This window comes from Mus pahari, chromosome 19 (assembly GCF_900095145.1).
Source record: "Mus pahari chromosome 19, PAHARI_EIJ_v1.1, whole genome shotgun sequence".
Lineage (NCBI taxonomy): Eukaryota > Metazoa > Chordata > Mammalia > Rodentia > Muridae > Mus > Mus pahari.
Window position 1 is genome coordinate 27654070 of NC_034608.1, and position 25660 is coordinate 27679729.

The 25660-nt window shown below is 42.1% G+C and overlaps 1 long non-coding RNA gene across 1 annotated transcript; it reads right to left on the reverse strand.

The window, feature by feature from the left end:
• Positions 1–7905: 7905 nt before the first annotated feature.
• On the reverse strand, positions 7906–14538 carry LOC110336184. The gene is made up of 4 exons (XR_002381200.1): positions 14002–14538; positions 11605–11695; positions 9113–9402; positions 7906–8134 (listed from the first exon to the last, which is right to left on the reverse strand). It is a non-coding gene; the product is annotated as an uncharacterized LOC110336184 (long non-coding RNA).
• Positions 14539–25660: the final 11122 nt, after the last annotated feature.

Consider the following 25660-nt stretch of genomic DNA (forward strand, 5'->3'; position numbering starts at 1 on the left):
CCCACTGGGAAGACTCAGAAGATGGCTACTATCTCAAGTGATGGCACAGGACCGACACTGGTTAATGAGGCACATGTGCACCATGTTTTCACAAGACTGGTCTAAGCTAGAGACAGAACTCTGGAATGGATCAGAGCATGGTAGACCTTCAATACTAAAGTGAAGAGCAATGGCTTTTGTCTGAGAGCCGTAGGAAATCCTTAGAAGATTGTGGCTCATAGCGGTGTGCACTTCTAACGTTGACAAGGGTGCTTCTGCAGATATACAGGAACCAAAAACAGAACAAAACAAAAAACCCGAAACAAACAAACAAACAAACAAACAAACAAACAAGCAAACAAAGAGGCTGGTGAGAAATAGCCTCCCTCCTTTCTTCAGTATCTCTGTTTGCAGCTCTCCAGTTCCACCCTGGTGTGAGAAATGGGATTCCATGCCCTCATGTTAAATTTTCTGTGCACTGAGTTGTAAAAGCAATTGCCAATAAGAATTATTTCATGTACACATAATCCCCTGTGCAGCATGCTGCAAATTTATTCATGATCTTCTCCAGCTAATATGAGGGAAGTCAGCTGCCGTGCCAAAATGACAGGATGATTTATACAGAAAACTGAAATACACATTAAAATTCTTCATTTGATCTTCTGCTCTGGAATCTGAAGGGGAGTGCGAGGGAGGGTGGGGAAAAATAACCGGTCCAAAGGTGAGATGCGCAGGGAGATGAGCCACGCTGACACACGAGGCAGAATTTATGCGTTGCTGGTGAATACACCGGATAAAGATACCAAAGAAATGGCACGAAAAAGTAACAGCTAGAAAAAGTAGGAGTTATAGACTTTTTTTCTTTTTTTTTTTTTAATAAAAAAAAAATCTTAAAATACATCATGCTGCAAGCCCATTTTATTAAAGAAAGCGAGCCAGGCGTTTTGAAGTTTCGTCGCTTGGGGACGGTAAGGTGACTCAGTCATCCTTAGATGCCTCGCGCGCGCACGTGTGTGCGCGCTGTGTTGTCTCTTCAAGGGTCCCATCTCGGCAGAATGTGCTTTGAGCCAAGTTCCATAGGGTGTGCATTCATTAGCGCGGTTGCTAAGACTGAGTCTCTCAGTGCTTGTTGGCTGAGCTCACTCCTCCTGACCGTCTCCTGACCCTTGCTGCTCCTCTTTCACGCACCAATTTATGCCTAGCTGGCTAGATGACCCAGCGTTCGCCTTTGACTCTTCCGTTCTTCTTCATTTCCTCTTAAATTTCACAAATGGGCTTTGGTAAGATGGTTCTAATGAGCTTGGGGGCTCTTAGATGTTTTCTGTTCGTTATATCCCATAAACTACTGTCATATTTGTATTTATAAAATGAATTCCATCCTTCTCTCCTGGGAGTAAAGCCTCATTGCCATCCAATTTCTTTCTGATTCAAATCCAACTTCTTTATAGCTGTTCCTTCAAGGACAGTGCTCCACAACTGGGCCCCAACTCATAATTTATCTCCAGAGAAGCATTCCCCGACTATGTATGTATGACTATATCTGTGTATATGTGAGCACACACGTAATACATATCTATGCATAGATACTCATTACTTTATACATTTGTACATATTATTACATCATTCCCTTTGCCAAATACCTCTTACTCTAGTTAGGGTGACTGTTGCTGTGACGAATCATCACACCCAAGAGCAATTTGGGGAGAGAAGGGTTTGTTTCTCACCCAGTTCTATATAAGAGTCCATCATCAAAAGCAGTGAGGGCAGCAACTCAAACAGGGTAGGAACCTGGGGGCAGACGCTGATACCAAGGCCATGGAGGGGTGCTGCTTATTTCTTGCTCATCATGGCTTTCTTGACCTGGAACAGCCTACGGATGGTAATGCCCACAATGAGCTGGACCCTCAATTAGTAATTAAGAAAATGCCTTAGAGCCTAATCTTATGGAGACATTTTCTCAGTTGAGGGTCCCTCCCCTCCAGTGACTTGAGCTTGTGTCCTTGATGCAAGAACTAGCAAGATGGCATAAGAGCTAGCAGGTGCACCTCTCGTGGCTTCTGTGCTAATCTGTTCCCAGAGGATCTGTGCTTCGTATCAGATCTGACTCATTTGTGCCAATCAGCTTCCTTCTCACTACCCATACGTCAGTGGGCAGGTGGAGCCGTCCTCCCACCCACTGTTTTTATTTTATGTTTAGCGTCTGGTCGATTTTGACGAGCTGCAAACCCTTTGGGATAGAGAAATCAAACAACGTGGTACACAGTGGGACCCTAAGGAAGAGAGAACGGCTACCTGCTGTCCTCGACTCACCTGATGCTCTGGACTTGCTTTCATCTGCAAGCTATCGCTGCTTCAGAGAGCGGTTTGACACTTTGTATATGACAATCTACCTTAATTTTTAATAAAACTTTCTGAGATTACGAATTTATATGTGCACGAGGGAGATATTTTCTTCTAATTTTAGCATTTTTTCAATGTTACTGGCCTTTTCCCAGTACATTTGAGTAAAATCATCAATACTGCTTAATTGAAATAAAGTATATTAGCTTTCTAATTTTCAAAATATATAGCACAAGTACCACTTCATAAAACAGAAGTACTGTATTGAGCAAATAATGTGTAGGGTTTTTTTTTAAGTGAAATAAATATTTTTTAACACTTTAAGTTGTGCAACCAGAAACAGCTTTGGATATAGTGTGTAGATGAGGCAGTTCATTAGCCTACCACATGGCTGCTTTCTTCCATGTTTTAAAATTTAAAATAAAATTGACCTGTTTACTTAAATTTAGAGTCTCACTACTTCTGAGTAAATTAAGTGAATATTATTATACACGTTTGCCAAAAAGCTATTTATTTCTCCTTTGGCTTTTAAGGAAAAATAAACCACAAACTTAAAAAAAAAATGTATACCAAGATTCAATAAGAAAAATGTTCACTCCAAGGCAATCTGTGTGCCAAGCTCTTTAGTTTACTGATTTAATATGAAACATCCAAGCATAGCCTGGCTTATACACACTGTGTATCTGTTTCCTCCTAACTGAAATGTTCCCCTGTGGAAGGAGAGGCTCATGGGGTTCATCAAACTAGTAATAGACTAAAGGACTCAGGGGCATCTCCTCTGCTTTGTAAGAAAAACGACCGCGCAGTGAAGGAGATACTTCGGTGATGTGCATCTCTGTGGCTTGTGTAGGAACTTGAGTAACGGCGATTTCAAGAAGGCCTTCCATGTTAACATGGCTTCTCAGGGGTCATGTTGCCTGGTTCATTTATATTCTTATTAGTAACCCCAATAAACTCCTTAGTTCACTAAGGTAGATTTGGACAAACCAGTTCTTCAATCTACCGTCTCTCTCTATGTCTGGGCTGAACAGAAAAAAAGTTCCCATCAAACTATAATACTCAAATCCACATTGTAGAGAGACGCCCGAGTCTTGGCTGCTCTGTGATGAAGGGCAGGTTTGCATGGTGGTCTGACCCTGTTCAGCCTCAGCTGAGAATGGCAACTGAGCTTAATGGGGCTAGGGATGCAGAGCTGACCATTTCTTGGGTGGTTGATTCTAAGTTTAGGAGAAGAGATTTCATAGCAATGAAGTTTTCAAAAATCAACTTAATGGTTCGGATCATCTGGGAAGAATGAGCCTCAACTGAAAAGAAGCCCACATCAGATTGGCATGTAGTCAAATCTATGGGGGATTTCACTGGCCAGTGATTGATTTGAGAGGGCTCGGTCCATTGTGAACACTGCCACTTTTAGGCACATGGCTCTGGCTTGTGCATAAAAAGAGATTGAGCAAGTGTTGGGGAGCAAGCCAGTAAGCAGCATGCCTCGACACAGATTCCGGTCTGTAGGTTCCTGTTTGAGTTCCTGCCTGGACTTCCCCTTCATGTTTGTCTCTAGGGATTGTACTAGTGAGAAAGCCATTGCTGCAACAGATCTGACCATGTTATATTTAGGAAGATTGTGGAAGTGTTTGGAACTTTGTCCTAGAAAAGCCATTAGTGCTCAAAGCTTAATAGACTGTTCTACAAGAGCTTTGAAAGCAAGAGTGCTGAGAGGAATATCGACAGTGGAGGCCTGGATTGTGAAGGTCCAGAGGGAAGCTTGAGAGTCCCTCGAAGACTATCTACTCACGACATATTTTGGATTGAGAAGTATGTGGTTTCTTGTCAGCTGGGGCTAAAAATCAACTTTGATTAGCAAGAAAGCAGCATCTTTGAGGCCAAATCTTCTGGGAAGTATTCTCAGGGTCAGCACGCAGAGCTTTGCTCCAGAGGGGCCGAGGCTTCCTCTGATGCTGAGAGCCAGCCAAGCTTGGTAATATGTAAGAGTCTCTCACATGGTACTGGTTTTGATTGCGCACATGAAAGCTATAAGACTGGGGGTGGGGGTGGGTGGGAAGGCAGATGAAGCACTGTGAGAGGTCAGAAAGGGTCCCACTAGTGGAGGTGTGTAGTCTCAGTTGTAGAGAAGACTGCAGAATTTGAAGGGACCATGGAGAGAAGTTGCGGTGTGGAAGCATGAGGCAGGCTCAGAGGTTATTGTGCAAGTACAGCCTCAGCTATAGTGAATATTCCAAGATATTGGAGATGCCAGGACTGTGGAGGATCATGAAGGACATCAACAGGTTTGGAGTGGAGCTTGCCAGGTTGAGCTTAAGAGACAAGCTGCATGTGCTGACGGTGGCATAGCTGGAGAGGTACAACTGTTTTACCTACTTGGATACCAGAAGGGCATGAATGAAAACCATATATCAGACATTAGATGTGTATTGTTGGATTTTAGTTCTGCAATGATCTAATTGTAACCATGCCCTAGTTCTTCCCTCTTGGAATAAGAAACTATATAATTTCTTGACTTTAGACTTTGGAAGAGATATTTTAAAGAGACTGAACTCTAAAGCTGATGTAGTTTGGTCAACGTGACATAAACTAGTCATCGGTGAAGACGGCTCAGTTGAAATGCCTCCATCAGATTGGCCTATAGGCAAGTGTGTGGCACATCTCTTGCTTATTGATTAATGTGAGAAGTCTTATAATGATTGATCTGAGAGAGCTCATCCTACAGTATGGGGTGTCACCTCAGGGCAGGTGGTTCTAGGTTGTATATATAAGCAAGCTGAGCAAACCTCAAGCAAGCCAGTAAGCAGCGTTCTTACACAGTCTGCTCTAGTTTCTCTCTGGGCTACTTCCCTGACTTCACTCACTGATGGACCATGACCTAGGCCCTGAGAGGCATAAGATGAAAGAAACCCTTTACTTCCCAAGTCGCTTTTGGCCATGCTGTTCATCACAGTAGATTAGAAAAGATTTGTAGAAAAATGCTAGTAAGTGACGAATGGAAACTTTAGGGGTAGACATCCCCTAGAATGAAATACATCTTTGTGTAACTTCCTAGTAAAATATTTAACCTCTTTGATATGTGGTTTTCTTGTCCTCAATATGGTAATCATTTTTACCCAAACTCTTACTGCATAAACTTAGTATAAGGCAAAACAAATGATTTTTTTTTTCAGAGCCAAAGCAGGCAGCAAATGTTTGAGTGTATCATGCAGTAAACTTGTGTGTTAAGAGCCCCGTTCACCTAGCAGCAGTGGAAACCGGGGAGACTGGCTTGGAAGGAGCTCTGGAGAGCCAGCCATCTCTAACGAGGCAGCATTCTCACTCTCCAAGAGAGCTGGTGTTCTTGTGGAACAGGCATTTCAGAGTGGTTAGATGTTCAGAGAACACTATTGACCTGATTGCAGAGCAGAAATGTTCGCATAGAAGTATCATACAGAAGTTATGGACACAGAAGTCTCCAAGGAGTGGGCTGGGACTTGGTAAGACCCTGAGTGACGGATTTGCCTCTCTCACCAAACTGCCAGACTCAGGATACAGGCATTTTGCGTCACACCCATGCCTACTGAGGCTAGACTGGTTTCCCCAGTGTCCACCAGGCTTCAACACTAAGAGTCTATTGAGCAAAATTTACAAGTAATGGCTGCCCACTGTATGTTGGAATGATTGATTGATAATTAAAAAAAAAAAAAGAGTCATTCTTGTACCACAGTCTTTAAGATTATTATTCAACTCATTTAATGCACAGCCAGGACAGAAAAACCACTGACACTAATATACTAGTCTACAGCCAAAAGGAGTTGAAAGATTAGTGATTACAAATTGATTCTTCAATTATAGTTATATGCTCTTAACTCTGGTTCTGGAAATAATCATTATCTTGGGTTCAGTATCAAATTCTAATTTTGTTTAGTTAATATCAATGGAGCTTTCCCTTGGAAAATTCCCAATAACATACTTTCTTTAGTTCTATATTAATTTTAATGTGCATGTGTGTGCATGCATATTCACACCTGTATGTGTGCATGTGAATGTATGTGAGAGCTAGTGCTCATGGAAGCCAGATGAGCATGTCAGACCCATGGAGCTGAGGTTAGAGGCTGTTGTGAAATGCCTGACATGGGTGGTAGGAACTGATTTTGGGTCCTCTGGAAGAGAAATAAATGTTCCTAACCATTGAGCCATCTCTCAGTCCCATAACATGTCCTCTTAAAACACACTCAGAATAAAAAAAAAGATATCTGTACAAAGCTATGAGGAAAGTCTAATGTCTTAGGAACACATGGACTTGATACTAAGATTAGATCAGAACTCTCTATGATGAATATTTTAAAACGTTATTATTATTTAAGCTATCTACCTGAAAACTCTTGTGAGTACACACGAGAAGCTAGGATTTTGTGAGCCTTGCTCCCAGAAGTGCTTAGCTTTCAATAAGACCACGTACTAACTTCCTGGTGACACTTATGTCACCATAAGTTACTTCCTGGGGTTGGTGTCTATGACTGTCATGTTAGTATGTTTTCAGCTCTGCTCCCATTCCAGGCTTACCCCACACATTTGTTGTTGCTAAAAGTTATTTATTTGTGTGTTTGTTTATTCCCTTCAGCTTTGTGATAAAGGTTAAGACAATATGCCTCTCGAGTCACATGCCTGACCTTCCTTCCCATGCTTTTCTCTGCAGTACCCACACAGAACTCCAACCCACCCGGTAGCGAGCATCACACTGGCTCACCTGTGTCAGTCCTGCATCTATGAGATGTGGCTACAGTCTGTTCATTTACTATCAGTCCATATGGCCCATTGACAGCTGATAGCAACTTTGCCCATCATTACAGTTAAGCGGTTGACAGATGACAGATGTCAGCTAGAGATGGCTCCGTACAGAAGGACAGCCTATCACTAGCCCCTCCCTAAAGAGGGGACAAGAACCCAGGTAACAGACGGCTTGGCTCGCCTGGATTAGGCAATCATTGAAAATTCTGGCCAGGAACTTATATTTTAGGGTTTCCTTTAAGAACTTGTCACTCAACTCCATATGCACTGTTCTCTCACATCCCCAAACATTTTCTCACTGTCATTCAGACTCTTGACAGTACTTCACACAAGTGTGTTCTCACAGATAAACAAACTGCAGATAATCGAACAGAAAGGCTAGCAGTGTGCAAGGCATCTCAGGGGAACACCCTTGCTGTGGAGAGCAGCTTCCTAGGGTGAGAGGTGCTTATTCACAGAAGCCTCATCACTTCCGTTTCAAAGAGGAAGTTCTAAAGTAGTTACGTGTCTTCTCACAGCTTCCTCCCTGTGTTGCTAATGTCGAAGCTTCCAGAAGGTTCTCTTGTGCCCAGGTGGGGCTCTCTAGCTGACCATCTGTGCACAGGCTGATTCAGATTGTGTTCTCAGGGCTCCACACAGAGCACAAGCCAGCAATGGAAGGGAAGGCTCTGCTCAAACGGAAAGAGGTGGCATTCCTCAGACACCCGCCCCATCAACCCTTCCAGATGAGGTTAGGAAACACTACTCCATCACATCTTGCAGACCCAGACTGCTTTGGGCTTTTTGTTTATGTTACATAGATTCTTTCTACACTACACCCCTTTATTTAGCAACTGAATCTTTTGCTACTTGAGCATTTCATGCATGGACACAACGCGCTTTGATGAGATCGCCCGGTTCCCCATCCTCCAGTTACACCCATTTTCCTCTCAACAACATGTGGTTTCCCTGTGAGTCCATTCTATGCTGCCTGTATGTGTATCGATGCAGGACAACCCACTGGAGCATGGAGAGCCTCGCAGGAGCTGCACCCTGGAAGAAACTGAAAAAAGGTTAAATCTAATATGCATCTATTAGAGGAATATAATATGTAATTAAAAGGGATATGAATATTTTGACATAAAAGTACAAAAGAAACTATTACAAAACCTGTGTATTTTCTCTTTTGTTAGTAAAGAAACAAATTTCTCCAGAACAAAAATTGTGTGTGTGTGTGTGTGTGTGTGTGTGTGTGTGTGTGTGTAAGGAGAGAGAGAGAGTGTGTGAGGGAGAGAGAAANAGAGAGAGAGAGAGAGAGAGAGAGAGAGAGAGAGAGAGAGAGAGAGAGAGAGAGAATATAGAGGTTTTCCTATGAGAAAGAATGTCCCTTTAGTGAGCTTTCCAGAGAAAATATATGTTAAATAAATGCATAACCTTGACAAATTAAAAACCTGATACATAATCATAATTATACATTTGTCATCAGTTCTTTTGGTTCACATATCTTTAATTCAGCCTAAGAATATTTTTAAGTAAAAGCTGAACAGAAAGGATCAATAGAGGTTCCTTGAATAGGGTTGCATGTTTGGTTTTTCGTGGTGTTTCCTCTAGTGATTCATCTCTGCCCTTGTCCACATCTCATTTGTCACGAACATGTTGGGGGTTCGTACCCTCCACAAGTCATTGCCACGCGTGGCAAAGCTATGCACTCTGCCTCTGCCAATTCAGTGGTGGTCATAAGCAGTGCAAGAGATCACGCGTTTTCCAGTCCATGTCACCGTGTCACATAAGTGCTGTTGGGGCCACGCAGTCACTTGCCAGCATGCCGTCCTTCTAGTTGCTCTTACTGTAACAATTAAATGTACTCAAGGGCTGACCTGAAGGCTGGTACTGGAAGCCTTTGGTATTCATATACCTCACTGAACCCAGAGGCTATGTGACCCACATATTGGCAAAGGTTTTAGAATTCACAGGAGACTTCCAAGTCCACTTTCTATGCTGACCTTGGGAAAGTAAACTATTAGAAGACCTAGTTCCTGACCAGCATGGACAAAGATATCACATGAAAGATGATGCTTTGGGGAGAATTAGCATTGAGTGGCTACTGTATGCAAGGGTCTGGCAGGAGTCTCTAGGACAGCCGTCACTGAGCATGGTTTGCCTTCTCTGTTCACATACCATTGCCTGCTCAGGATGTTTTCCTGCCGATTGAGTCCAACAGTGAGCATCTCACATTGGCATTTCAGATCAAGAACAATGAAAACCCAATACTCTTGCCAATTGCTCTATAGATCAACACTGTTTAACCTGGTGTGTTGGAACCCATGCTGTCTGTAGAAACTAGAAGAAAGGCAAGCTGCGTGTTTTTCTAGATAAAGGAGAGGCAGGATCGGGTTTGAGCTTATTAACTGCTGACTGACATTGGGTTAGCTTTACTTAAAGTGTACCATTTAAACCATTTAAAGGATTTGTGGGGGGTACTCTTGAAGATTGAGCTAATTGATATATGGAAAATAAGCATGTGGAAAACAGTGCACTGGACGACACTAACACTGCACGTACTACGGCTTACACATTTGCTATTATTACCACCATGTGTGCATGTACCCTGGGTATGTGTGGAGGACAGAGGCCAACATCAGATGTTGTTGCCAGAGAGAAGTCTAAGTTGGTGTTTAACACGGGGTCTCTCATTGGTCTGAGGTTGGCTGATCCCACTACGCTGTCTAGCCAGTAAGCCCTGATTCTCCTGAGTCCTCCTGTCTCCACCTCCCCAGGGCTGGGATTACAAGTTTTAACTGCCACTGTTTACTTTTCACCATGGGTTCTGAAGGACCCAACTCAGTTCCCCATGTTTATGGGACAAGCCCTTTGCCAGCTGAGCCATTGCTCTATCCACACCTTCAGACCTTCACACACTAAAGGTGTTCTGTGGACAAAGCACGTGTGGCAGTCACTGCCGTGGAGACAAGATCTAACAAAATAGATTACATGCATGCTCTCTCCTCTCCTGCAGCTTCCCTTCCGCATTGCTGTTTATAGACATGCCTCAAAGGCCAGACATCTTGCCCCTCCTCATTTGTGGCCTCTCTGTCTTTTGAACTCCTATTTCATATACACTATAGTGAACCAGTTAAACAAAGCCTGACACCCCATCAGAATTCTCAAGCGCTTATGTCTCTCCTCTTAGGTGGATATGCACTGGGAGGCAAGTCTTGCTTTGTGACTCAGTGTTTCATTGGTAAGGCTTGTCATAAGTCGCTGAATTTGTGATGGGTACTGATGCTGGTGAATTTTATGGTTAAAGGTGCTTTAAGGTGGAATTGGAGATGAATAGACTTTTCAGACCAGGACAATTTCTAAAGAGGTAGTGTCACTATCCAGTGTGGGCTGTGGTGAGACAGTGAAATGACCACCACCGTGGGGCTGGTTAATGGTACCTCCTTAGTGATGGGAGATAATGTGATGATAAGGACAAGATTCATTGACCTTTCAAAGGCTTTTGATTTACTTAATGACACTGTTGGATAAGCTAATTAAATCCGGCTTCTTCTCCTGCAGTGATAGCTGGGTTCTGATCTTATTTGATTAGCAAGAAAAATCCAGGGTTGTTGTAAGGCTATCGGCCTGATTTATTACTACTCCTATCTGATAGTGCCTTGAGGCTCAGTAACTGATTGACTTTATTTTATTTATGCTAAAATGATCTTTCTATCGCTGGAGATAACACAGGGATTTGCTTATAGAGCAATGATAATACCACTTCAAATAATGTTTCTCTTAGTGTCTCAGGATGCCTTCTTTCTCAATATACTTTCTTTCTGATTCACTACACCTGCCACTAAGGGAGATTATGAAAGATAAGATTGCTAATGGTGACGATCTGGTCTGGTGGCAAATGACCTGGACACACAGGCAGACAAACAAATCAAAATCTAAGAATAAAGTAGAAAAGCAACCGCGCTGATGGTGGCTTGGTTACATGTTACCTCATCATTCTCGAGGTAATTCTCTCTGTGTGTGCTCATCTCTATTTCAATGGTATTTCTCTTAGCTTTTAATTTTCTCAGTTTTTAAACCAATTTACCACTGTCAAGTCAAGTTGCACACTGAACCACAGAGCTCTCCGTACAGAAAACAAAATAGCTTCATCTATTTTTAGACTGAGACATAGATTTAGAATATTTGACATCTTCAAAGAGCTTTTAATTCTATTCTCCCATCAAAGGGAATTTTATTCTATTCTTTATGGACTTTGGATTATGAAGAATATAAACCATTATGTTTCACATGAAAATAAGCTTATATTTCAAGGCTTGAGAGTACAAATTTTCTTTCTTTAGACGTTGAAAGTCATACCTGTAAATAGTCTTGAAAATATTCCACCAAACTTTAGGAATGAAATCAATCACAGCCAAAAGACAGACGTATAAAAGAATAATAAATTGGGTTTTTGGTCTTTCTATTACAATACGAAGGAGCAGCATTGAATTAAGGTATCATTAGCCATATACCAACCAGACAATGCCACACCTAGCTGCTTTTCCCAGGAGGCACAGGACCATTGCAAGACAAAAGCTTGTACAGAAGTATTCACAGTAATTTTATTTCTAGTAGACATGATCTAGAATAAAACCCTGAAATGGTCACATACAGGTGAAAGGGTTAGCAGCAAATGAAGCATGAAGATACCTCATCTCCTGACTCTGAGATTAAAAGAAGTCAAAGAGGACACACTCTTAATTCATTTGTCTGTTCTAAGAGACATGAAACCATTTGTAGTGATGGAATATAGACCAACAGTTGCCTGGGAGCAGCTATGAGAATGGAAGGAGACAGGGTAGGGATCTGGGTGTTTACTGAGGACACAACAACTATGGTGCATGTTAAGAGTATTTTACTGAATTGGCTCACATGACTTGGGTCCCATGGGAACAAAATCAAGTGTAGAGGCAAGCAAGCTGATGTCCAGGGAAGAGTCCATGACAGTTGGTTAGCAGATTTCCTTCTGTCTTGGAAGAGCTCAATCTTTGTTCTCTTAAACTTTCTACTAATTGGATATGGTTTCTCCACCACATGGAAGCCCAGCAGGCTTACTGAAAGTCCACTCATGTATGCATTCAATTCACTCACAAAACTACTTTGAAAAGCAATGCTCAGAATAATGCTGGCCTCTGGCCCACCCAGGTTAGCAGGTAGAATTAACCAACACGAAGAAGGTTGAGGGTCTCAGGGATCAAACACTGATTATATTAGTTATGCTGTTGATATCACAGGTACATCAGTTAAATTTATAAACTTTATACTTCACATGTGACAGTTATAATAATGTTTTAAAAATTGATAGGTTTTAATGTTCCTGTTCCATGTTATAAAATGATAAATAATGACTCCCATGCTTCCTGTGTGGACTGGTCCCACAGGGGATTTATACTGTCATGCTCTCGTTTGGAGGTGATGGGAGATCGTCCTGGCTTGGTGAAAGTGAATCGCTGCTGGTGTGCCTTTGAAGGCTATGGTGTCCATGCCTTCTCCTGTCTCTCTGTTCGCTGATCACCACCAGGTTCAGTATCCACCACGCACTCTCACGTCTACACTGCTATTCTTTACCTCAGCTCCAAGGAAATGGATTTAACCAACCTTGGACGGAATCCTCTAAACTACACAGAGTTTCTCTCCTTGTAAGTTGATTTTGGAAATTATACTCTGAAAAAAAGAAAATCCGTGTTTGAGATAGACAGGATTCCTGACACCCTTTATGGCATAATTGAAACCTTTAAATTTCTAGTGTTTCAATTTGTCATAAATAATGTTGTTTTTAGAAAGAGACTGCTTCTTGGGCACATGGCTGTGTAGTGGTGATCAAGAGGTAATGGGCATATCATAATCTGCTCACAAACCTATGCTGCCAGGAGCCCTGTGTGTCATGGACCATGGTTTCTGACAAGATAATTAACCAGAAAAAAAAAAAAAAACCTGATGCTCTGCACTTTTTTTTTTAATCCACTCCTGCCCCTGCTAGCAATTGGTCAATAATAATTTTAGTAACAAAGCAAACCTTCAAATTCCATCCTCTTTCTTATGAATAGGAACAAATTAAATGCATTTTATGATCATAAATGCTAATGAGAATCGGAGCCATGTGCTAAATGAAAGTTCAAATGCTAAGTTAATATTTTGTAGGCCCTGTGGATCTGGGGTCTTCTGCAAGGGTGATTAGTGGATTTCACACTGAGAGGAATCACGCTGTTGAATTTTAAAATTGGTTTTTTAAAGACTTTTCTCATCTCCTAGGTTGTCAATGAAAGTAGACAGAGCCTGCAGTGTCTATGAGCCCTTCTGGGGTGCCTTCTTTTGGGTTTAAAGTCAACCCCAGTAACTGCCTACCTAAGCCCAAGTAAGGACACTTTCTAATCACAGGGCTCAGTGTCCACTTAGGAACAGGTCACTGGCCATGTACTCCAGACTCATAATGATTTAGGACAAATTATCTTCAGTGAAAGAACATCTCTGAGCCCACAGATGGAATCCCAGCTGTAAAGTTTAATCCACCAATGGGATTCCTCATACTCCAAATTCCAGTCACACCTTTCTGAATAGACACTGTTTACCCAAGACAGGCCTGAGCACAGAGTTGGAAAGATTCACGATGGAGGATGTTCCCTTTGCCTGGGAGAGAACCTGGCACGAGGCTATTCTGTGCCAAGAGCTCAAGGGGTCTGGTTCCAGGAGTAATCCAAGAGGCAGGGTCAGATGGAATGAAGGACCGGGTTAAGGGAAAGCTGGACTAGGTAGAAACAAGTGAGGAAGGCCTTTTGTTACAAAGTGGCTTGCTCCTCCTGGGAAGTCCAAATCCCTTACACTTTCCCACCACCCTCTGGTCTCCTATTATGGAAGAGCCCCATAAATATCTGTCCTCTCCCAGCTAACATTGTAACTGTGGCTTAGAGCGATGAAACCCCGAAGCATCTCCCCAGAGTCAATCCATTGATCGACTGCTGCTTTTCCTACAGTACTAATGACCACAGTGAGGCCCAGACCATCTTTGAAATCCAGGCAGAAGCATTGTGGGTATTTCCAGGGAGCTGTAGCAGTAGCGTAGGGAGTCATTTGCTGGTGGGTCATTTATTCTTCATCACCGCGAGGCAAGGGGAGACTTTCTGAAATGCTTGTCTACTGTCCCCTGATTAAAGCCCATGTCTCTGTACAAAGCTTTTCTTTCTCACGCAGAATGTGACCCCCGTGACCACTTCACTCCCAGACTGGAGAAAATAACTCCAGTAATTACCAACTGGATCGGTACGTGTGGCTCTACGGGCTGTGCTTAAGTGCCCTGTTGTAGCAAGTGGCTCCACCACTCTGAGATGCTCCAGCAAGGTAGTCCCAGGATGGGTACTATTCAGGACTACCATTTACATCCATCATATGAAATCCCATGCTCTGCTCTGGTTTCAAAGACCTAGGTTTGACAAAGGGCAAGGGAGACCCATGGACAGCCACGGAGGCATGTCACAACAGGAATTATTTGTGTGTGTGTTCTTGCAGTGTGTGTGTGTGCACACACATACACGTGTGCGGGGTGATCATGGCATCCAGGAGCCATTACGTTATAGGTAGAGAATACACGCATAGGATTTCTTACCAGGAAATTTTTACCAGAAATTGCTCATTGAAGCTAGAAATAAAAATAATCTAAGGAATTTTTGATTTGAAATTTCTGTTCTATGATGAAAACTGATTCAGAATCTCAGGCGAGGAAACAATTTAAGGAAGGCCAATTTCATGTTTTCATTTGCTTGCGAGCTTAGAGTAGTTTTGTCTTGGAGTCAGCTCTTGAACACACTTGATATGTAGGTGAACAAAGCGGGGAGTGTACCACTTATATCTCTACAGTGGTACTCTCTCTCCATGTGGCACATGATGTTTGAAGGATTCACGGTGCTTCCTCTTGAAGCACTGCCCACTGTAACTACTCTCATGTCACAACACAAGCTGTGGGGAAAGCATTCTGTGCCTAATCTTCTCTTCATATTTAAATCTGATTTTCTTTTTTTCCTTTTCACCCTTTCTTTACTTAAAATATGTCAAATTAAGCTTTGTAGGATCATAAATGGCTGCCTCTTTAAGCACTCTGAAATCACTGTGTATTTATACTGTTAAATTATATATTTATACATTGTCTCTAATACAGATCATATCAGTTAATATGGAGAAGAGATATCAAAATGTCAAAGCTTCTTCCTGGTACAGAATCTGTTTTTAGAGAGTTAGTGTTCTTTTAAAGCCATGGGGTTTGGATGATCCAACTACAAAAACAGCAAAACAACATATGCCAAACTTCTATATTTTATTTTTTTTATTAACATGTATATTCTCTCTATATAATATACAACATATGATATATAATATAATATATATAATATATAATATATATAATATATAATATATAATATTTATAATATATTATATAACTATATATAGTTATTTATTCTAAAGGCTATTAGTACCCTGGGGGAAAAAAAAACAAACCAATCCAAAACCAGTATTGTAAATAAAAGTCTGCAAAAACTGATGCCACACTAAAGAATAATTAAGAGCAGAAGTCTCAAATTGTATTAATTGTAGGATAATTGAAGTTCAAAATAAGACATACTTGAGGATTTTTTTAAGCTGAATTGACAACCGAGTCTATTGAAAATGTCATTTTCTATGCAATGATATCTTTAGTGACGGAATACTATGAAAATTGCAATAGTAGCATTGAAAACCTATGAGCTTGGCTAGAGGCAAACACTCACACAGGAACCTTCTTATGGAGATGTTCTAGTACATTTTATGATTTCAGTAGAATAAAAATTATAGGGTGCAAGCGTGACTAAAATAAAACACTTTCAAAAAAGAAAAAACAAAAAAAAAAAACCAACCAAAATCTATCAAAAGCGAGCCAAAGGTCAAAGTCAGAACCCATGTGAGAAGTGTATATTTTAGGAAAAGCAGAATTACGTGACAAGCTTGCAATGCACAGATTAAAAAAATAAATAAATGTTGCGCATTGAACCTTGAAAACCCCTTATTCTTTGAGGAAATACCAGAGATGCCAGAGGTGGGATGGTGGAGAGCAGAGTCTGTTACACAGAATGCTTAGACATGACAGGAAATGGAGCGAGCACACATTTCATGGAAGCACGGCTGTACTTTGGCAATTAGACAGAGTCAGGCAAGAATAGGAACAGTCCATTCCATCCTGCATGACATTTGGTTTGATTAGACCACCTCCACTCTTGTAGAAAAGCACTTGGCAGTCCAGCTCCTTCACTCTTGTGCACGATGCACGTATCCCTTTCCACACACTGCAGCTAGCATCCTCAGAATCTCTGGGAGCCCCCACCTGCATTGGACTACATGTACTGCCACCTTAGAAACATAAGATGAGTAACAATCCAATTTAGACAGTTTTCATTCAACTGTATTCCTTAATGTGTCTAGGTACAACGAATAAAAGGGCTGATACAGCCTGAACTGCTATGGGCTGTATTTGCAGTGAGGCAAGCTGTGTCCTTCAAGTTTATTTTTTTAAGGAAAAATCCCCTACTTACTGTAACAGGGTGTATATGTGACTAAACTCAGATGCATTATGAGAAGGGACATGTACGATAGCAAAAAAATAAACAATAAATCTAAGACCAAATCTATCAAAATAGAAAAGCATGGAACTATGTCCCTTAGTAACCTGCTCTCCTCCACCACCATAAAAGGAGGCTCAGCACAGTAATCAGGGGCCTTCCCTGAGGTAGCCAACTGTCAATCTGGACAGTAAGTCCCTCTCTAAACTGGACTATTGCTTTGTTCCAAGCAAAGTCATCTTACTTCTTTTATAAATCTGTGTGAGACCTTATTTTCAATTCTTTGGAGAGGAGGCAAAATCTTGGAAGCATCTGGTCCAGCCACAGTCCACTGGTAACAAAATAACATAAGATATGTTGTAGATTTCATTAAAGAATTATAATTTATATAATATCCACCAGACAATTGTTCTTATGGGGTTAAATATGGTAGGAAGTGGAGACAAGGGATCCGGTTAGCTATAAGCCATGGCTTCTATGCTCAAACATTACTAAGAGGAGACTGGAGAGAAGACTGTGAACCGCTATAGGGTGCAGGCAGATACAGAGTAACGGTTAGCATCTTGTAGCACAACATATTAACTAATGGTTGGTAACAATTAGATATTGTAGTCAGCTTCATGTCACTGCGACAAAATACCAAAGGCAGCTAAGTTGCAAAGTAGAAAGGATTATTTAGTTCACAGTTACAAAATTTAAAGTCTGAGAATAGTGAGCTCCATCAACTCGGTCTCTAATAAAGACAGAGAATGGCAGCAGATCATAGTGGGACCATTTGCATATGTGAGAACTTACACTTTACTTTGTTTTTCATAAGAATTTAAATTTTCAAAAGGAAGTTGGACAAGCAGACTGACATCTCCTTCTGGGTGTGTGGACTTTTCCCATGGGACTCCACTGCCTAAAGAACCTGCTACTTCTCTCAATGTCTCTACCCTGGAGATTAGGGCATTAATCACAACGGAACCTGGAGGATGCTCAAAACACACCCACGCCCAGCAAGTGCATACCTCACACAGCCTATACGGAAGATTTGGACTGTTCCCCACAGGAAGAAATGCAGTGATGAACATAACAGTCACCTGATTGCTGTGCAGGTGCCTGTGTTGTGACATCACAGTGTGCCCTTAAATATGTGCAAAGGCTATGTGTATTCCAGACCCATTTCTAACTATGGTATGAATTCGGTTAAGTGTGGGAGAAGACTTTAAAATGAGAGACAGGAAATGTCTTATGAAAAATTACAAGAAATAATGCACATTCATTTGTGAACTAACACAAAGTAAAATTTCAGAAACGACACCAAGAACAGTTTCAGATATGGGATAAGAAATGGCCAGGGGGAGCTTATTGAGGACAGATTTGGGAGAATGAGGGATGATTTTATGTGGGGAAATTTGAAGGACGGATAATATAAAGAAGAGGGGGCTGCTATTTTTATTTTTTTATTTTTTAAATTTTATTCCATTCATTTTCCGACTTCTTTATTTTTAATACTGTTGTGGTTTGAATAAGAATAGACATCATAGGCTCATACATTTGAACGTTTAGTCATCAGGTAGTGCCACTAATTAGGAGGTAGGTGTGGCCTTGTTGGGGAAGTGTGTCACTGGGGTGGGCTGTGGATCTGGATGTAGAACTCTCAGGTACTTATGCAGCACCATGTCTGCATGTGCCTCTCTGTGCTCCCTGCCATGGGAAGGGGCTACTCCTCTGAAACTGTAAGCAAGCCCCAGTTAAATGGTTTATTTTATACATGTTACCATGGTCATGGTTTCTCCTCATAGCAATATAAGAGTGACTAAGACAAATACATGTTTTTATGTCACCTTACTCATTCACCCTCCTCCTCTCTGTCCCTCCTTGCAGCTCCTTCTGTATCTTCCTCCCAGACTTACAAGGCTTCTATTTTAAGTTTTACCTTCTTCTTTTCCAAATCAGTTTCACATAAGAAGTTGAAGGTTCCCAGTCATTCTGCCTAGTATCACATAAGGTTTGTGAGAGTGTGCTTGAGGCTACCTGCCCAGGTGATACCGGTAAATGGAGACCAGACTTCAAGACCCTGCCGCCCCAAGGGAGGTACTTGGTAGGTATGTGGTGGTAACACACTCCATGACCCTACACTGCTATAGCAGGTGGGACCAGTTGATTTAGCAAACCTGGGATCAGCCAGGTAGAGGTTGGTTAGCATCATACCTAGATAGAGTGGTAGGGCCTGCCATAGCTATCAAGACTGATTGGTGCCATACCTAGAGAGAGTGGTGGGGTCTATTGTACACATCAAACTATTTGCATAAATGTTATGAGTCCCATGTCTCATTGAAGGCTTTGAGGTGCTTCATCCTCATGAGGACCCAAGAGTAAGTTATTGGGGTTACTGTGTATTTAAAGGGGCATCCTTAAGTTCCTTCTTAAAATATGCCTCCAGTAATTCAAGGACCTCCCATTACAATCCAAGATCCCACTAAGTCTGAACAGGGTGCCTTGTCAGGTAAGAACATTTTTTAATGAAGGTATGCCATTTGGGGTGATAATGCTCTCCCCCAAACCATAGACGATCAAACAAAAACCCCAGTGCCAGGCATGGGCAACCTCCCTTTGTATTATTGTTGGTCAGAGTATTCAAAAGACTCCCGAAACAATATAGGCCATAGTTGTTACCTTTGGTTGCCTCCCAGTACTTGAAGAGTCACCACACATGTTGGGCACAGCACTTGGAGGAACTGAGCTGGAACTGACTTGGAAACCTTTCTTGAGGACCGTCTCTCACAGTATTAGAAGGTTCTATGAAAGTTGGTAAAGGAGGGAAGCAATCAGTAGTCCTACCCAGCTGTGATGCTTATGAACCAGGGTGACCTACACAGCTAAATATCCCTAAAGGTGCAATCTTGACCCTTGTGTATTGAGAATAGGCAATAGCTGTCTTATTATTAGACTTCCGATCCCTTTAGCAGGAGGGATTTCATGCCTGGTAATGTAAATTTAGCCAACTACTCACAACTGGTGAGGTCATAGACACTATGGGAGAACTTACTATTGCCGCTTTTTTAAAAAAAACCAACGCAATTCCTCTCTGCATTCTAAATACTTATTCGCTTAGGTAAGTGTAGCTCTCAACCCTCGTTAAAGACGTTTTTGCTTCACCTTTACAGTAAATGGAGAATACTTCAGAGAACTACAACTGGTCAAAATGCACAGAACAACTGAGTTTCAGGGGCTTCTAACCCCAACCCTAGATACATCTGCAACACTACCCATGTAATCATCTGGGATTCTTACACAGCCAAGGATGGACAGGTGAAGAAAGGGGAGATTATCGGGGGAGTTGTGTTTGTGAGGAGTGTTCCATGGGATACATACTGTGGTTGTCTAAACAACATCAGATATGTGAACACCATTGGTTAGTGAGACACTTGTCTGAATTTGGTCAAGTAGAAAAAGATGTTTTTTTCTTTTCTTGTTTTAATCATTTGGATGTACAGAAACACTATGATCTCGGTGAGATTTCCTCAAAAATGGTTCTCTCCTGGCAAGCATGGATGCAGAGCCGAGGCCTTTCCTGTGATCTTGATCTTGGTTTTTAAAAGACTCAGGTAAACATAGGACATCTTTTGTTGCCACTTGAAATGCGTACATCTGCAAATGCAATCAAGCAATGCAGCAATTATAATACTGAGTATAACTTTCTAGCTATTCAGTCTAGAGATTCAGACAATCCTTACTGTGAATTTGACCCTCCAAACACACACCCCATCTCCCATCCCTTCTCTGCAGTCTCTGAAGGGCTATTCAGAGTCAAGAGTGAGCATTGTCCTGGGAATCGTCTTTCTTTTTGTATCTTTTTAAATTAAATACTCCAGTTTGAATCAGTGGCAAGCCAACAGGGATAGGGTAACCAAACACACAAAGGTACTTAAGTCCTTGAGAAATAAACCACCAATGGAAATTTGGAATTCATTAAGCAGAACTTTCTGGGCATATGAATATACACTTTCTGTATAATATGAATCAGAAACATCTATGCACATCTAAAGGGCCAAACTCTACGCAGGATTGATTTACACTATGGAAAACCACTCACCAGTGTGGTGAGGTTAATGAGACTCTCTCTGGCCCGAAGGCTGTGAGTTAAGTTTGCAAAAAGAAGAAGAAGAAGAAGAAGAAGAAGAAGAAGAAGAAGAAGAAGAAGAAGAAGAAGAAGAAGAAGAAGAAGAAGAAGAAGAAGAAGAANAGGAGGAGGAGGAGGAGGAGGAGGAGGAGGAGAAGGAGAAGGAGAAGGAGAAGGAGAAGGAGAAGGAGAAGGAGGAACTTGTTGAGAGATGTTTGTGAAATCAGGTGTTTTCCAGCTCAGTTTGACAGACCTGTGCCAAGGTCCTCAGAACTTCCTAGATACCTAGAAGATGATGTAGACATGGGAAACTCTCTGGTTAGACAGTACACACAAAATTGGTGATTTGTATCCATTGAGCTGGAAGAATCAGAGCTGGAGGCCAGAGCTTGCTGGCATGCTCTTTCCTACTCTCTGTGGCCAGCAATGCAGGGGGCTTTGGGAGGGGGCCTCCCGGGAGCACCAAAGTCCACGTAGGGATGAGGAGGCTAACTGCCAGCATACTCTGACAGGAGAGGACCAGCTGCCAAAGACTCCCTGATTTCCACTGAGAGAAGACACTCTGTCACTGTGACAGAGTGAACATCCTAAGAAATTACATTGGGCCCCAAAATCTCTGTCCAAATCTGAAGAGGTCTCAGGGATCCGAGCCAGCTTCTGAATTCTCTAGATGGGCCTGAGCCAGGTTCTATTATCATTACCCCGGGAAAAGATGGGACACTCATATTCTCGGTCTAGGCCAGGATTTTTTAAAATAAAAATTAATGTTTCTGGTGTCTCTAATTTCCTATGAAAAATAAACCATTCCAGTTTCCTTCAGCTGGGCCAGGAAAAAGACTCCCCAAGGGCTTGAAATCTAGCTCAGCTGGTCACTAGCCATCTGGCTTTGGTCAAGTTACTGAAACTTGCAGAAGCTCATTTCTTTCCTCTTGGAAATAGGATAAATAAAGCAAGTGCTTGTCCATTAAACACGATGCATGAACAATGCTCACTATCACAAGCAGAACCAGGGTCCTCTTCCGTCTTGCGGATGCTCGGACCCATGCTTTGAGATGCTTCTGGTGATCCTTACATCTCTGTTCTGCATCTCTGTTTCCTTTCTCTTTTCTTTTATTTTCTTCTTTTTCTTGGATAGATGATTTGGGCAGCCCCCTTTGTCATCTCCTGCTCCAACCATACTCCTCAGTTTGGCACTGCAATACTTACTGTCTGTAGGGTCACTAGAGAGATTGTAGTAGGGGAGGAGGGTTATGTACTGGCTGGTTTTGTGTGTCAACTCCACACAAGCTGGAGTTACCACAGAGAAAGGAGCCTCCCTTGAGGAAATGCCTCCATGAAATCTAGCTGTAAGGCATTTTCTCAATTAGTGATAGGAGGGGAGGGGCAAAAGGGGGGTCAGCCCATGGTGAGTGGTGCTATACCTGGGTTGGTAGTCCTGGGTTCTATAAGAAAGCAAGCTGAGCAAGCCAGGGGAAGTAAGTCAGTAAGCAGCATCCCTCCATGACCTCTGCATCAGCTCCTGCTTCCTCACCTGCTTCAGTTCCAGTCCTGACTTCCTTTGGTGATGAACAGCAATGAAAAAAAGTGTAAGCTAAATAAACCCATTCCTCTTCAACTTGCTTCTTGATCATGATGTTTTGTGCAGGAATAGGAACCCTGACTAAGACAGGTTAGGGTGCCCTAAACTTTCATCTAATGCTACAGTGTCCTCGGAGACATGGCTTCTGTGTCTTAGCTCTTTTATTTGTTAATTGAATAGTAACGTATCATTGTTGGTAGGTAAATAGTTAAAACAAATGTTCCTCAGATTATAGTGGAGTCAAGTAACATCAAACCTGTAACTTCAAGTTATCAAGTTAAATGCATTTTAAGGCCAACAAGAAGCCAACAAGGGCTTTCTGCTAAGTCTCATGTTCTGGGTTTGATTCTCAGGACTCATGGTAGATGGAGAAAACAAATTCCTACAAGTATTCTTCTGAGTTTCACACACACCCTCTTGAGGTGTATGCCCCAGTCTCTTCTGAAAAGAATGTAATAAAAAATCTTAAATGCATTTTAGTCTATCATATCCTTCAGCTTGGCTTACCCTGCTGTATATATGTTCTCAATATTCTTGATTGTTGGTTAGGTACTATGATATAGTGCAGAACTATTTATCATTAACTTCTGAAGATGAAAAGTTCAACTTCCTTTTATAGTTTCTACTGAGTATGTGCCAACTTTGAATGTGGAATGTAAAAACCTTAGATTGAATCATTTAAAGTTGGGGACCGTCTGTTTATATGAGACAGTGACAGCATGTTGAAGTTGGGGACTGTTACAGCATGTTGGTGCTGCAGGAGGGACTCAGCACATTTCAGAGCTCATGTCTACTGTGCTGTTAGTACCCATTTCAGGTTGAGTGCATCAAAACACCCCCGGGATTCCTGTCAGGTTTATATCATTTAGTCATCAGCAAACATTCATAGAAAGATTGTTCCATGCTAGGCTGGGCCCAAGTGGGGGGTGCTGAGTCAGAAGTTTCTTATCACTTCAGTGCTGACATTCTTGGGAGAGGTCACTGTCCCCACACTCCCCCCAGCCTCTAGTTGTATACTGAGACTGGCACATGGTCACCTTTCCTGTCTCATCTCCACCTTGCTCCTTTCTCGCTGCTCTAACCTCATTGGCCTTCTTTATGGCTCTAGAGGAGGATGGGGATTCACCAGAGGAGACATGATTATCATTCTCTTCCTGGAATGCTCTTTTCTAAGATCTCTGTATGGCGAGCTCCTACTTAGCATCTGTGGCTTGATCCAAGCTCTGTCTCCACCGTGAGCATTCCCTGGCATGCCTGCCTTGACCACTCTCACAGTCTTCTTCAGACTCTTTTATTTACTGTCTTCCTAAGCCAAAGTCACTTATGTCCTGCATCATTATCATTTGCTTTAATGAAACCTCAGAAGGTCAGGACCTCCCCCGTCCCCTGTATGGATCTAACCTCTGACCCAGAGCAGGGCCTGGCCTTGAAACTAGTCAAGAGTTCTTACTCATAGAAGATGGAGTGGCTGCCTAGGTGGTAATCCTTCCTCCTGCATGAAGTCAATGTATTAAATACACATAGAACAGGTCAGATCTTCAGGGAGTATCCAAATTTAGACTCTTGTGGAATAACATGCATAAATTATTACTTATGTTTGTCTTGAGAAATTATTAACCAATTTTAAAGGAAAGTTTAAAGCATCATAATTAAAATTACATACCGTTCAGATATGGTCTTCCCCTGCCACCACCTAGGCCTGGCTCACCAATGCCTGAGATCCAGCATTAGTGTCAGACATCATCTTGCGTCTTGAAGAAAGTACTCTCTGCTGTGTACTTGTGGGCCAATGTGGAGGAAAAGGACTTTTCACATCATTGGAAGCAAGGGAGACAGGACTTCATAGCTCGCACAACAGAGTATCTGTGCCACCAGTCTGCAATTATAGAACAGCCTCAAAGGGAACAGCAATCTCCCTAACGAGGGCCATCGCAAGATCAAATGCACACTGTACAGTCACGGTTTTGTGAGTAATAGGGGTATAACCGCAAATATCCCCACTTGAGGTCTCAAATGGGTCTGGGAGAATTCTTTAACCCCTGTTAATTTTTAAACTGCCAAGAGAACATGAAACTTATATATGCTCAACTTGTGACCAAACTGAGACACCAGTAGAACTCCCAACATCGTCCTACTAGAAGCTTCATGTGTCAGACCTCTTTCCAAGCCGTGGGTGGAGGAAAGGAAACAGAGCCACTGCTCTTGAGGGAAGAGTCATGCTTCCAACCAGGAGGGCAGCTTACAGTACTGAAGGGTAGGATTCCCCTGTGTTCTGAACTAAAAGCTCAGCCATTCACCTGGGGACTCCTTAGGATAACAGCAACTGGTCGGCGGTATGTGAGGCTTTAAGTCAGATTCACATGAGCGCTGTCAGGGGGCGCTCTAAGGTGGGGTCCGTGTGGACTCAGTGACTGACAAGAAAAGATTGTTACTCTTCCGTACCTGGCCTTCCCACACAAATCCTAACCAAGTTCATACGGAACATTCAAATAGTCTCCAGGGACCCTTGAGTCCAGCCACTCTTCAGTGTCCTTTAGACTACTGAAATGCCAAATATTATAGGCTACTCACCAGCATGCTGCATACACACATCAAATGTTTGAAGGATCAAACTCAAGCCCGCTTCTGTAATTGGGTTACAATGTTGGCATCAATTAGAGATTGCCATCTGTGAAGTCATCTGTAATTTGGCCGATTAAGGCTTGCCAGATGCATTTTCTATGAATTCTTTCCGCATCTTCGTATGTAAATTTCCTGTGGATAACCTGTGAATTATCCAGAGATCTAGCATAATAGCTGCCTACTGCCTGGTTAAAAGAAAACCAACCCCACCCCCACCCCCACCCCAAAAACGAAAACTGCCACAAATTGAACCCTTAAATGCCACAATTTTCAGGGTTTAAGTATAAACAACATTTAGTTGGGCCTTTTCTCTTGTCCTTAAGAAAGTGAGAGAGACAGGGTTTTGGCTCAACCTGTGACGATGGAGGCTTGTCATCCTCTCTTGGATTCCCTGTTAGGTTTCAGTGCTGTCCCACACAGTTATATAACTGGGCCCCCTCAGTTCTTGGGGGTTGCCAGTCTGTGGCCTTCTCCAAAATTCAGGTATGCCATTTCCTCACCTGCTTTGATGCTCAAGCCCTTTGACTCTCTTTTAAATTGCTCCCCTGATGAATTTAAGGTCAGAACCACCTATAATAATCTTTTGATTAACTAAAGGTCGACAGAGTTAGGGACCTTATTGATATCTGCAAATGACCTTCCCCTGGTGTGAGACGC